Source organism: Myodes glareolus, chromosome 8 (genome assembly GCF_982192425.1).
Source record: "Myodes glareolus chromosome 8, mMyoGla1.1, whole genome shotgun sequence".
Taxonomy (NCBI): domain Eukaryota; kingdom Metazoa; phylum Chordata; class Mammalia; order Rodentia; family Cricetidae; genus Myodes; species Myodes glareolus.
The window spans coordinates 9,200,783-9,215,840 of record NC_142033.1 but is presented as its reverse complement, the minus strand read 5'-3'; the positions used below and the strand labels follow the sequence as shown (position 1 = coordinate 9,215,840).

Here is a 15,058-nt window from a genome sequence, read left to right as displayed (position 1 = left end):
GAGGTCGGTCTTTATAAGTTTCCAGTGTATCTTCTGGGCTAGAGGAACCCGATCTTATGCACACCAAATCTTGTCAGGGCTCGGGATTGAACTGAAATGGTTTGTCAACTTGTCTGTCAAGCCCTATGGGATGAAGCTCACTCATTTGGTCCATGAAATCAGAAAATAGTTTATCCATTTTGCTATAAAACATCTGAAGAGCTGGGTGGTGAAGGCACATGCCTTAGGTGGATCTCTGAGTTCAAGGGCAGCCTGGTCTACAAAGTGAGTTCAGGACAGCCAAGGCAATGCTACACAGAGAAACCCTGCTCAAATAAATAAATAGATAGAGATAGATAGATAAATCTGAAGAGAGTTGGCCTGAGTGTTTTTGCTTTTTCAGTGAGCAGTCAGTTAAACAACTGAAAACGTTATTTGGTTGTGGCTGAGGAAAGTGTTTCTTTCAAAATACCAATGGCAAGGAACATGAAGAGGGCCTTCCCACCTTAGCAATTCTGTGACTTGCTTCAGGAGACAAAGAGAATATGGGACAGGAAGGCAGGAGAGTTCTGGGAGAACTTACTTCTGAGGCCTTCCAACCCCTTCACCCCAAAATACTCAGGACACTAACCTGTCATACTTTTGAGTATCACATTGTGAACCCTGACACCAGGTTAGTGGGTCTTGCATTCTTGGCTGAAGAGTTCTAAGGTGTAGGCAAGGGGAGACATTGAAAGACTGGGGGTTGAGCAAGGATGTGGTCAATGGTGCTTTATCCCACTGGACTGGTCCTGAAGGTAAGATTGATATCAGAGGGCCACAGTCCCTGAGGACCTGAATAGGTATGAAAGGTAAGAGGACAGATGGAACAGAAAATCAGGTGGAATCGGCAGGTCTTCGGAAACATAGTTCTTAGGCGGAGGGCAATAGAGGAAGTGACTCATCTAATGAATCACTTGGTAGATACATGGACGCGTTATACTGAACATAGCCATAATTATTCCGGGATCCCTGACTAAAATCTGTTAATTTAGTAGAGATCAAATGTCCTTTAATCATTTAGGTATGGTTCTGCCTAGTCATATATTCTTTTATTATGATTGAATATAAAATATGAATGACTCACAGCACAAATCATCGTCGCTACATTCTCTCCAGTCAGAATTAACACAGAGAGGCAGCAGATAAACAGGAAGGTTTCCTTACTGCTTGCTTGTTTCAGGGAGGAATTTGCCTTCTGTAGTCAGCATCTGCACATACCACTGAATGGGAAATTCAGCGTCAGCGTGGGACTTTGCGCCATGGTTGTCAAACTCGATGTGATTTAGAGTCACCTAGGAGATACCTCTGAGTGTGTCTCAGGGCATTGTCAGAGAGGACTGCCTAAGAAAACCTAACCGAATGTGAGCATTGCATGGGCTGGGTTCTGGGGCTGAATCAATAGGGGAAAAGGAGAAGTCACCTGAACACCAGTGTTCACCCCCTCTGCTTCTTGCCAATCATTCTCTTTGTTTGTTTTTGAGACAAGGGCTCACTATGAAGCCCTGGCTGTTCTGGAACTCGCTCTGTAGACCAGGCTGGCCTTGAACTCACAGAGATCTTCCCGACGCTGTCTTCCTAGTGCTGGGGTTAATTGTGTGTGCCACCATGCCTAGCTGAGCTTCTTGGTCTTGCTGCCACATGCTCACGCTTTGACCATGAGGATTACCTAATCACCTAATCAATGAGCCAAAAAAGTCTATTCCTGCAATAGATTTTATCAGATATTTTGTCACAGTGAATATAAAATAACTAACAGCATAATAAATGATATCTTATTTCAGGCATAAATAATAATCACTTTATATCAAGGCTGTTGAATGAAGAAGGTGTACTGGAAACCTGGGAAGTAAGACAACCACAGATCTGCTTCGGAAACACCCTTGGAATATTACAAAGCAACAGGCCAATATATTGTGGGCCATGGGTAAATGAGTCCTCTGCTCCATCCTAGCAAATTAGTAAAACTCAAGGAACGGGTCATGGGAGCTCCAATTTATAAAGGATTGGTCAGGGGCACAGATCAAACCTTGTGCTCACAATTAACCCCCAAAGTTAGAGCAGCCTTGAGAACGAACCCGAGACCTCAGCATCTGATATTATCTCCAGGTCAGGAGCGTCGGAACCAGGCTAGACCAGAGGTTGTCCAGCTGGTGACTGCTGTGGAATCTGGTGTCAACACTGACCAACTTGGTGTGTAGGATAAGAGCCCTGTGGGGCGTCAGAGTGCTGTGCTTGGTGAACTAGTGAGGAGACAGAATGCGGGGAAAACTTACTCCCGTGTCCTCTTATCACCCGTGTGCTCCACGTGGGTAGCCAGGGAGAGCGAGGCCTTTCTGACCCACTCTCAGGCCTGCTGTGAGGATGGAACAATGTGGGGGGAAGGATGTGGGGAAGGATGATGGATACCTCAGAGCTGTGTGGTCGCTTTTTTTTTTTTCAAACAGGCTCAGCAAGCTTTGAGAATAAGGATCCGTAGGTTGAGCAGTGAAGACTGAATCTCTGAGAAAAATTATTGAGACCGGTGTGTGCGACCCCAGGTACTGACTGGAGGGCTCCTTTAAAGGTCCCTGCCGTGTGTGTGCTGACAAGAACAGTAAATGCTTAGCTACACTGTAAGCATTTGTCTAGAATTTGACCTTGTCCAGAGTGGCTGCAAAGGTGGCTTCAGGTGGTGGCATCACCATCGGCTCACTGACTGTGCACTTCAGGGTCCTCATAGAGTTGTTAATAAATTAAACCGTTCAAATGCCCAAGCACAGTCTCTAGACACTTAAAAAGTGTCCAGTAAACTGGGTGGTGGTGGCACACACCTTTAATCCCAGCATTTGGGAGGCAGAGGCAGGTGGATCTCTGTGAGTTGGAGGTCAGCCTGGTCCTGGCCTACAAAAGGAGTTCCAGGACAGCCAAGGCTACACAGAGGAACCCTGTCTCATAAAACAACAACAACAACAAAGTTATTCAGAAAACATACTCGCCAACCCCGACCTTCTCTTTAGCGGAGGAGTGGGGGATGAAAAGCAATCAGAGCGAAAGGAAACCTAGGAAGTAGAAAGCACAGGCTTGACACGCAGGCTGCGAGCAGACTTCCCAGCCCGGGACACTGCACGGCTGCTGTCATTTAGGACATTTTCTGATGCAAGTCACAGGATATTAGGCAATTGAACAGTTTCAGGCACACCCAGCTTTTTTAGGATCTAAGCCCTCCTTGCGAAGGGTCCAGGGCCCTGCCCTGGGGCCTCTATTCTCCTTCATGTGAACCTTATCCCCCCTCAACTCCTTGTGCCCAGGGAGTGCCAACAGCTTGATACTTATCCTGTAGATTCTATGTGCCCAAGGCACGATTCTCACGTCTCGTGTATTTTGATGTGCACTTCTTAGAAGGATCCTTGATGGTAGACACTACCTTGGAGGCAGTAAAACTGAGTACATTAGCCCACGAGTCCATGGTTTATTAAGTCAGAGTCAGAGCTGGGATTTAGGCCCAGGGAGTCTGCTTTTCAACCACTTCTGTGCTGAAATGCTTCTTCTGGAAGAAGAAGAAAGAGTCCATCCCTTTGGGGAGCTAGCACACTGCAGGCAGGCTGTATTAGCCAGAGTTCCTAGGGGAACAGAATGGATAGAATGTTGTAGAATAGTAAAGATGTGTTACATCTGTTTATGTTGTGAAATATTACTATAACTATGTAAAGATATTTGTTTATGCTGCATTTGTTGCCTAAGGCACCTGATTGGTCTAATAAAATGCTGAATGGCCAATAGCTAGGCAGTAGAGGGATAGGTGGAGCTGGCGGGCAGAGAGAACGGGTGGGAGGAGGAATCGAGGTTCCAGGGGAAGAATGAGAGGACAAGGGAGAAAGAGAGGGAGACACATGGGGCCAGTCAGGCAGCTGCCAGGAAGCAAGACATGGAGTGAGGCATATAGAATGAAAGAGAGACAAAAAGCCCTGAGTCAAAACATAGATGGAGAGAAACAGGTTCACTGAAGTTAAGGAGCTAGCAAAAAGTGAACCTACGCTAAGGCTGAGCATTCATAACTCATAATCTGCATGTCAATGATTTGGGAGCTGGTTGGTAGCCCCAAGGGAAGCCTGCTACAATGGAACACACACACACGCCGACACACGCACACACACGCACACACACACACACACACACACACACGCACACTTATAGGACGACTATATTTTAGCTTTATGGGAATGGATTATAGGCTGTGGCTCAGCTCGTCCAACAGTGGCTGTCTACCAATGGAAAGTCCACAGAGAGTCCAGTAGTTGTTCAGTCAAGGATGCTGGGTGTCTCCGCTGGCCTGCAGCATGTGCCAGAATCCCAAAGAAGTAGGCTCTAACTAATGCCAGTGAAGGAATGAACTTCCATCAAGAGAGTAAGCTGGCAACAAGGAAAACTTTCTTCTTCCCTGTTCTTGATCTGGGCTACCAGCAGGAGTGGCCCGGATTAAAGGTGGGTCTTCCCCCTCAAAAGATCCGGATCTAAAGAGGGTCTTCCTACTTCAAATGATGTAATTTAGGAAAAAACATCCCTCACTGGTGTACCCAGCTCTTTGGGTTTAAGTTAATGACGATATAGTCAAGTTGATAACCAAAAAGAGCCTTAGAGAAAGGCGCCATCTGATTGACCAGGCAGAGTCACCTCTCCGCCTTTGGAGTGGGCATGAGGAAATGCCAGCAGCTGTGGGAAAGTCTGGCCTGAGAGAAGGAAGGGAAGGCACCCTGTTCAGAGCCTGGTGATGGCCGCTTCATCACAAAACCGCTTCCCACACAACTGAGAAGAAACAAAGATTTGGGAAGTGAATGACAAGCTCGGTGTTCAGTGTGTAAGTTTGACATGCTAGAAAAATATTAACGCAGAGATTTGCCTCGCCGGAAGCAATGGCTCTTCATACTCGAACCAAGATACCTTTACTAAAAAGCTGAAAATAAAAAGCCAGGCAGACAATATTAGGTGAACGACAGACAAGAGCAGGGCCGGCAGCGCTTGTGAGGTCAGGGCAAACGCAGTGTGCAAGGCAGCTTCAGTGCAAGGGGGCAAGTGTGGACTGACACAGCAGACCACGCCAAAGACTGCAGGACTGCATGGGGCGGCTGTGAGCACTAGCTGCTCTTCCAGAGGACCGGAGTTTGGGTCCCAGAAGTCACAACCGCTGGAAACTCCAGCTCCGAGGAATTTAATGCCTTCTGATCTCTGCAGGCACACATACATACATACATACATACACACATACACACATACACGCATACATGCATACACACATACATACACACATACACACATACATACACACAAGCATACATATACATGCACATACATACACTTAACGCGTACATGTATACACACATACATACACACATGCATACATACACACAAACACACAGACATACATATAGACACACAAAGACATATACATGCACACACACAGACACAAACATAGATATACACACTAGTGTTTAAATATGTAAATTCTGTAATCTCAGCCCTTAAAACAAACTTAAGGCAAGAAGAAATTCATAAGCATATAATTATACTGAAAAGTTTCAAATATCTTTCCAATGATTAGTCAGAATTAGTAGTTAAAAAAAAAGAAAGAAAATCCCTCAGGCTAACAGAATAATACATTTTGCTGGTCAAAATAATCATTCACGTGAACAAAATAATATAACTAAATGATTTAATATACAAAATATAAGGACTTCTTATGTTTCCACAAATAAAGAAAAGCATTTTTTTTCCTACAGAAATGAAAAAGTTGCCTGGGTACCATGATACTCGCCTATTAATGCAATATGCTGGAGCCCCAGAAGGAGGCTTGTTAGCTGGAGACCAGCTTCGGCTGTGCGGTCAGTTCAACACTAGCCTAGGCGATAAGCTAAGATCCTGCCTCAGACTTAAATAAGTAAATATTTGTCTTTAAATGTTCATATTTAATAGCCTGGTTCTTCCAAGAGCTTTAACAACATTAACAACAAATGCTTAGGTCACAATCTGAAAATTATAAATACACGATCTAAAAATCTTTCATAGTTCAAAGGAACAAACTAAACTCGTATGAATCATAGGTTACATGGAGATAAAAGAACTCTCACTGCCCAGAGGAAGCCACTGAGAACATGAAAAGTCTTCCCGATTCAAAACTAAAAACACCGACAGAGGAACTAAGCCATCACTTCAAACCATCCAAAGACGTGATATCCGAGTCAACGCCAGAAAAACTCGGAATAAATGAAACAGAGAAGGAAAGAAAGGGCTAAGGAAAGTCGGAGCAGTGGGACGGATTTGAAACAGCCTAAACACTTGCCAAACAGACTCCAAGTTTAAAGACGGAAGTAAAGGAGAGTGAGACAAAGCGCAGCCACGGGCATTTGGGAGATTTAAAGAATCAGGACACTCACGAGAGACAGTTAGATGCCAATGGCTATGAAGGCGGAGAGGAAATACAGGATAATTTCATAGCAAAATATGATTAACATTGACCCTAGAAGTGGGAAGAATCATGAGTGGACAAATCGTCGCAGAAAAAAAAGGCAAAAATGCAGTTGTAAAATAACAACGGGAACAATTCTGCAGTGGGAGGAACACTACAGCATGGAAAACCACAGGAAAGGGGAAAAGCATTAAATATGAACTAATGGTTTAAAATAGATCTCCTTGTTCAAGGTTTATTCAGACTTAAAAATGTATGTTTAGCCACCCTATCTTTGCTAACTTTGTTGCGTTTAAGCTATCTGGATAAACTGAGTTATAAGTCTTGTATTGCTACTAAGAGGTTTGGACCTCCTCTTCTGGGGAAAGAATGTTGTCTCGGTGTCAATCGCTCTGGGGTGATTAGAGATTCAATGGCCTTGTTAACCATAGAGAACAGAACTCTCACAGAGAAGCTGGATGACCAGCTCAACTGGTCTCCTTGGTTACCAACTGGTCTCCTTGGTTACCAACCTCACTTTCAGCTCTAACAGGCCCCTAATGATCTTCCTTCTTCTTATCAACAGACTTGATGGCTTTTGTTTGAGAACGGGTCAATACCGTTCAACTGATGGTACTGAGGTTTCAGTATCACCCCCTTGAGCCCCTGGACATCATTGTATTTATGAAGGAGGAAAAATGTAGGGCCCAGGGCAGCTTTCCCAGGGCAACTTGGTACACACCTGCCAAGATGGGTTCTATAGATCAGCAGGAAGGTAGACCTGAGTCTCAGTTTGCCCTAGGGCAATGCCAGCTCTTAGACTCCCTCCTGTTCCCATTTCACCCTGGGACCTGTTCCTTGCCTTTGCAGGAGACAGCATTAACAGCTAGATATAAATTTGTTCTGTGTTTACCCTTGGAATGACTAATTCAGTTTCTTTATTAGCTTTAATTCAAAATCAGTAGAGTGTGGAGTTCTAGTCTTGTGAAAGCTGGTAACTTATTAAAGACTGTTAGGAAATACAAGTCAATCATCTTTAAAACACTGATATAATTAGTTACAGGAATAAGCCTTATTTAGTTCCCTGTATATGTTTTCAAAGTCAAACTTAGAACAAATAATGAGAAACAAAGTTTGTCTAATCAGACATACCTAGGCAGCCCTCATACTTCAGAGATCTGCAGAATACGGCATTTAAAATAATGATTTAAAAGCTTATTATATTAGACAGAGACTTCAAGATCCTAGCAGAAACCCAAGGTCTCCAAAGAAGATTATGGGACACCATGATGTCTCCACCTAGGTTACGACAACGCTGACCACTAGGCAAGATGCCCCAGTGCAACACCAGCTGCCAGGACTCAGTCCAGACTGTGGGCAAACAGCAGGACCTTGGAGAATTGATTGCACCAATTTTGCCTAGACAAAATAAGGTCAGTCTTTTCCATGTCCCTCTTCCACAGAAAAATTATAAATTCACCTTATGGGCTTTCAACAGTAAGACTGCTGTTCTGGATATTTCTGCCTCCAATGCGATGGCGACCTGGGTATGACGGACTGTATATGGATGGACTCTGGTCCCTGTCATTTTTAGTAGATTCAGAAACTATTTGGTCTGTACCCAGATACACTTTATTTATCCTTCTAGGGTCTCTGATAGTATTGATGGCTAGGGCAGTTATAATGTCAGTTTAGCAGCAACATGTATCCAGATCCTTCCACAAAGGTATAGTCAACTTGTTAGCTCATCCTGAGGCTACCATACATGGTTCTCTGGACAGCAGAAAAATATACACGCTTCTAACCAAAATCTGGAGTTTTTGCTAGGACTCAAAGGTTTGAGTCTATTCCTTCTGTTTACAGATACCTGCTATCTGCTCTTTTTCTACAATATGGGTTTTTGTTTGAGTAAATAAACTTTAATTTCTGTTTCTAGTTTAAACTCATCTCAATAGGCTTCCACTTGGCTGGCAGATGCTATCTAAGCATCAGTTGCTGACTATAACCTGCTCTGAATGGTGGTGAACTCTGAACTTCCTGAAAGCTGATGTGGACCAGTCCAGCTGATATGAATGCTCCCTGTCCCTTTAATGGAGTCTGGTGAGTGCCACATTGTCTGAATTTCCTCCTTACCTTTGGCTGGCCTTTCAACATGCTTGGGCCTGGATAATAATGCCCCAATGTCAGCTTGAAGTAGTTGCAGAAAGGAACACGTTGTCCCATGCTCCCTGCACAGAATAGGTTGAAAGGCTGAGACAAGGGGGAACTCCCTAGCATGGGGACAAGATAACCACCTATAGTGCCTGTTGATATAGCAGAAAAATAGATTCAGAGTTCTCAATTAATGGATTTATTAATTTAAGTAGTTCCATACCTTCTTAAAACCAGGGGCAAGCAAGCAGGACCCAAGATTGGGTCCTGTCATTGGTGCTTATGAAGGAGGAAATACAGGAGCCAGCCAGGATAAGCTAAATATGAACAGATCACCTGAAGGAAGTTCTTTACTTCCAACCATGATCACCTTCCAGAGTAGGACTCAGTCATTGATAAGTTTAATAGAGGCCTGAGTCTCAGTAGTTTACCCTAAAGTAATATCTGGTTGCAGGAAGTACCATAAACTAAGATTACCTGAGCACCACCCAAAAAGAGACCATCCAAATAAAATGCCTATTATTCCAACCGCTGTAGATAGGATCACCTGCCAGGACACACTCACCAGGACACCCCTAGACAAATGTCAGCCAATCAGGGGTCTGACTCTGAACTGGTAGTTGATAGTTATTCATTACAACTGTTGCAGGTCTTTCATCGACCTTTCATTGGGGCCGCCACCATCTCCCCAGTAATACCATGGAGACTTATTATCGGTTATGAGAGCTTGGCTTTCAGCTTAGGTTTGTTCCCAGCTAGCATTTATGACTTAAATTACCACTTCTATTCATCCACATTCTACAATGTGGGTTTTTTTTTTTTTTAAAACATTTCCTTCATTCCGCAAAGCCAACTCCCTCCTCTTTATCTACCTTCTAACCCTCTGAGTTCCTCTCTCCACCCGGAAGTCCCGTCTAACCTCTCATGCTTAGCCACTGGTAATTCCTCTCTTTATTAGACTAATCAGAAGGTGCTTTAGGCAGAGACACATCTTTACAGTGTGCAAAAAGATTATTCCAGTAAGAATACAAACTCGCTTTATGATTTTGGCTTGCTTCCTTGCAGGGGCTGAGAATCAGGCCTTGACTATGTTAAACGAGCACTCGACCATGGATCTACATCCCTAGTACACATGTGATTTCATGATCAAAATTGCAAATAGGACGTTGCCATCTTATAAGTGTCTTTATTCTAGTGAAAGAATATAAAGTAACGGACAGGCAAGGTTTATATGAGAACTGTGAGGGTGGTTTGGAATCAGAACCCCATTACTGAGGCCATCTTCCCATTAAACTAAAGAAGAGAAAATGCCAGTTGGACCCAGAATAAATCCCAGTGGTAGAGTGCTCGCTTAGCATGTGTAAGGCCTCGGGTTTGATCCCTCAGCACTGCTAATGTAAAATAATTAATAATAATAAAAAGCAAATAAGGACTGGAGGTGTGGCTCACTGGGTAATAATGCTTGCTTCACAAGCATGAGGAGCTGAATTCAGATCTCATACAAGGATCTGGGCGCCCACATGAGCACCTGCAACAGCAGTGTTCTGGGAGGGTAGAGATAAGAGCATCGCTGAGGATTCCCGTCTATCAACCTCGCTCTGACCTCAGGGGAGTCAAGTGGAGAGTGTGCTGGAGAAGGAAACCCAAGGTCCTGCTCTGGTTCTGAGTGCTTGCCTGGGTGTGTGCACCTGCACACACACACATGTATATACTGCGTGTGTACACACACACACACATATACAAATACAAGGTAAGATTGAAGGAAAATTGTTAAAATTCAGCAGTCATTCTTTAAGAACTTTTTTAAAAATTTGTTTATCAGGTCAGAGATGGTGACACAGGAGGCAGAGTTCAAGGCCAGCCTGGTCTGCGTATGGAGTTCCAGGACAGCTAGAGCTGCATAGCAGATAAATCCTACCTCAAACAAAGAAAATCATTTATTTGTGTGTGTGTAGATGCTATGGTACATTATCAGGCAGAGGACAACTTGCAGGAATTGATTCTTTCCTCTCATTGTGTGGGTTATGGGGATTGAACTCAGATGGTCAAGCTAGGCACTAAGTGCCTCTGCCCATGGAGCCCTCCGGATGGCCTTCAATGGCCATTGTTTTTTTATAGTTTTTAATTATGTGTAAACATGTGTGTCTACGTGTGAATATGTACACATGAGCTCAGGTGCCTGCAGAAGCCAGAGGCATAGGATCCCCTGGTACTGGAGTTACAGGCAAGCTCTAAACAATGACCAGTCTTAATAAAAAGTATAAGGAGGTATAGGAGGAAATGATTCAAATAGGCAAAAGCCCTACTTTCTCAAAACAGTAGTGAATACTATATTAGAGAAACAGGTAGATACATGCCAGTTTTAGTCAAGAATCAGATAACTGGGCCGCCATTATAATCCTGTATTATTTAGGATATTTTGTGAATGAAATATGATGACACTTGAAGTAATAAGCCTGAAGATTGGGAGTGAAGAAATATGTATCTTTTGATAGGGATATGTATTCAAAAAAACAAGATGATTCAGAAGGAAAACCAAACAGGCACATTCTGAGAGTGTGGTAAGGTGGAAACACACTGGGCAAACACACACAACAACAGTCTGTTCAACTTTAACAAGAACCAGCTAAAAACAGGAACGGGGCTGTATATTGTTTATAATATTCACCCAAAGAGTAAATACTAGGAAGAGTTGGACTAAGAAAGGAACACAACACTTACCTTGTTAGAAGACAGGGCTCAGCATCTGTCTGGGAAAGCCGTGTCTGAGGGTGAGAGATCCTATAGCACATAAAAAAGGCAAATCTCTCAAAATTGGGGCCATGCAATTCTTAAGACAATGAAAGAAAGTTTTGCTTTTTGTTTTTTTCTCTGCGGAGCTGACGAGAATGATCCAAGAATTCACCAAGGAGAAGGGACGCTCAATACCGGCTCAGGTGACCATGACAAGTGGTGGGGGTGATTTTTCTCTGCCACACAGTCAGAAACAAAGGCTCCAGCTATCAGATCAACTGAGATGGGAAACTTTCATTCAGAAGGAAAGGGATGGCCAACGTACTCAATAGCCTACAGAGAGGGGGAAAAACTTTGCCAGACAGACTTCAGAAATCGAACTGATACCTGGAATGTATAAAGGACTACAAAAATTAAACACCAAAAACTACACTGCCAATCACTAAAAGGTCCAATGAAATAAACAATTCTTAAAGAATAGTACAGATGACCATGAGATGTTTTCAAAGGTGTCCACCATCTTTGGCCCTCAGAAACATGTAAATTAAAACTACACTGAGACTGTCTCATCCCAGTCAGGATGACTGCCACCAAGAAACATGGACAAGGATATAGAAAAGAGACTTTATTCACCACAGCTGAGCGCAAACTGGGGCAGCCGCTATGGAAATCAGTGTAAAGCCTTCTCAAAAAACCAAAACCCGTGCTGCTGAGAGGGCTCACTGGGTCAAGCTCTTGCTGCACAAGCCTGGTGGCCTAAGTCTGATCCCTGCTGTCACATGAAGTCACACGGAAAGGACTCTCTCTCCTAAACCCAAATAATAATGATGATAATAAAGATGATGCTGATGTTGATAATGATGATGATGGTGGTGATGATGATGATGGTGATGATGATGATGATGGTGATAATGGTGGTGGTGATGGTGATGATGATAATGATGATGAGGAGGAGGAGGAGGATGGTGATGATGATGAGGATGGTGATGGTGGTGGTGGTGATGATGATGAGGATGATGATGGTGGTGATGATGATGGTGATAATGGTTGTGGTGATGATTGTAACATGAAGGGGCCTGCTTGTTCGGATTTCTGGCCTGCCCGGCCCCACAGCTGTTTAGTCCCAAAGTAAAATCACATTGGAGATCTCTATAAGTTATAATGCTGATTGGCCCATTAGGTCAGGCTACTTATTAGCTAACTCTCATATCTTGATTAACCCATTTTTCTGATCTATGTTAGCCATGTGGCTCAGTACCTTTTTCAGTGGGGCAGCTCACATCCTGCTGCTTCGGTGATCTGGGCAGGGGTGGGAGGAATCAGCTTCCTTCTTCCCAGAATTCTCCTGCTCTCCTTGCATTATTTCCACTTCCTGTCTGGTTTTCCCGCCTACACCTCCTGCCTGGCCAATCAGCATTTATTTAAAACATGATTGACAGATTACAGACAATTCTCCCACAGATGATGATAATGATGATGTGGAGGAGGAGGAGGATGGTGATGATGATGTGATAATGATGATAAAGATGATGATGAAATAAGTTATATTGTCCCTTGCTAAGCCATGAGAAAATGTTTTCATAGAAAACATTGAAAGGATTGTGAAGTATTTCAGCCTTTTGGGTAAAGAATATAATATTAATAACAAAATTAAAGTTTATGAAATGCTTGAAAATGTCACACATTTTCATTAAATATATTAGCTTTCTTTGGAAAAGGGAAAGTATCTCCCTATTAAATAAGAGATTCACTCTGTGGGATCAGGGTTGTTCTGCAGGCTGGAAACAGATCAGGAGCCCAGAGCTGCCTGCAGCCCCTACCTTCAGAGTTTACACGCCCAGATCCCTGCCTTTCTCAACAGTAAGCATGGACACATGTTTTCCTTCGGAAAGAAGCTGATATCTTAGACCTGGTTGGGGGTGACAGACACGTGCTGTCTGACCTGGGTGATAAACACTGGCACCAGTCACACGATTGGATGAAGCTGAAATCCAACAGTCACGTGTTCAGCTTTTGTGAACAGACACCCAGCGGACTTGGTGTCTCCCCAGAAGCCAGGGTGAAATGAGAAGAATTCAAGGCAGTGCTCCCAGCTGGCTGCCAGAACACCACCATTAGACTAACCAACGCATGCTTACAGCTGGACTGGCTTTAGCAGAAGACAGAGCTTCTGACATTTTATTTCCATGACAGTACTGGGAAGCCCAAGTGGTGAGGGGAAGAGACTGCCAAGAGTCTAGGGAGGTGGGTGCCAGGGCTTCCTGCTGGAGAGAGAATTAAGGTTGTGAAAGTGAGTGAGTCACTGAAGACAGACTCCCAGGACTTAGGACTCAGGCCCAGCAGTGGCATTCCTTACCGACCACGTGACTTTCTGTAAGCCTTTTAATGACACGCCTGTTGTTGCCACATGCGGTATCTGCATGAGGAAATGTGTGGCCAGCAGGCTCTAGGCAATGAGGGACTTTCATGAAGGAAGGAGCCGCCTGAGAATCCAACACTGGGGTTAGATTCACCTCCTCACCTTACCAACAGACATTTCAACACATCCCGTAGCTCAGCCCTTCCGTGACTTCCCTGCCGCCCAGAGGCTGCATATGCCACGCTCCTGCACAGGCGGCTGCCATTACAAGTTCACATGTGTTGTGGAGGTAATTCATGCACACCGGTGTCTACTTGTCATGATATTTAATGTCTCCTATGTGCCTGTTGAATATCCTTTCTTCTTCAAATCAACTGACTCTGGATAGCAGTTAGAGGCGGCCACACCTTGGACTGTTCATTGTGCGTTCTCCACCACTCGATCCATGCTACTGACAGTCTAAGTGAATTTGGTAGATGTGCACTGAGTATCCACCACGTACCCTAAGGAAGCAAGACACAGCCGTTTGACTCCCTGTTAAAAGTTGGTAGCTGGTACCCAGCGTACGCAAGTGGGAACAGCTGGCCTGGGCAGGGTATGGTCAAAGAGGAGGAAACAGAAAACCAAACCATGTTTAAAGGCAGAGCTGTAGAGAACTTTCACAAAAGGCTGGCAATGCCGAAGCTTTAGGGAGCAAAGTAAACACAGCGCTAGAAAACCCCCAGAGGAACTGTGTGTAACCAGTCACTGCCTAGAGCCACGGTTTAAATTAAGTGGCGGTGCTGTTAGATAAAAACATTCTCTAGGGTTCTAAAGATCTGAAGAGGGCAAATGTAAACATTTAAAACCCACCCGCCCTCTTTAAAGAACCCATCATTTGTGTCCATTGCCACTGAACCATCATTAAGCTGTTCATAGGCCAAAGAGAAAAGGCTGGGAATTTTCCCAGCAAGTAACCCAAACCCGGGAACCCAGCAGACAAAAACACCGGGCGTGGTTGGTGCCTGAGAGGCACTTCGTTCACAGGCTACACACACATACACACAGGCACACACGCACATACGCATACATGCACGCACACACATACACATGGCAGGTAGCATTCAGCAGTCACCTTGATTTGCCCTTGTAGAAAGCATGTCAAAGTCAACAGGGATCCCAGCATTTTGTCTCCCTGTTTAATAACTTACTCGCAAGGTTTCATGGTGCGGGCAGCCTTATCTTCTCTTTTCTCTGTTTTTTTTAGAGGCACGCTTTCTCTGTGTAGCCCTGGCTGTCCTGGAACTTGATCTGTAGACCAGGCTGGCCTCAGACTCACAGAGATCCCCCTGCCTCTACCTTCTGAGCACTGGGATTAAAGGTGTGCGCTGCCACTG

At 44.2% G+C, this 15,058-nt stretch overlaps 1 long non-coding RNA gene across 1 annotated transcript; it reads right to left on the bottom strand.

Moving 5' to 3' along the window:
• Window positions 1-3,449: 3,449 nt before the first annotated feature.
• On the bottom strand, window positions 3,450-11,506 carry LOC146893754 (uncharacterized). The gene is made up of 3 exons (XR_015002537.2): window positions 11,312-11,506; window positions 8,573-8,667; window positions 3,450-3,620 (listed from the first exon to the last, which is right to left on the bottom strand). It is a non-coding gene; the product is annotated as an uncharacterized LOC146893754 (long non-coding RNA).
• Window positions 11,507-15,058: the final 3,552 nt, after the last annotated feature.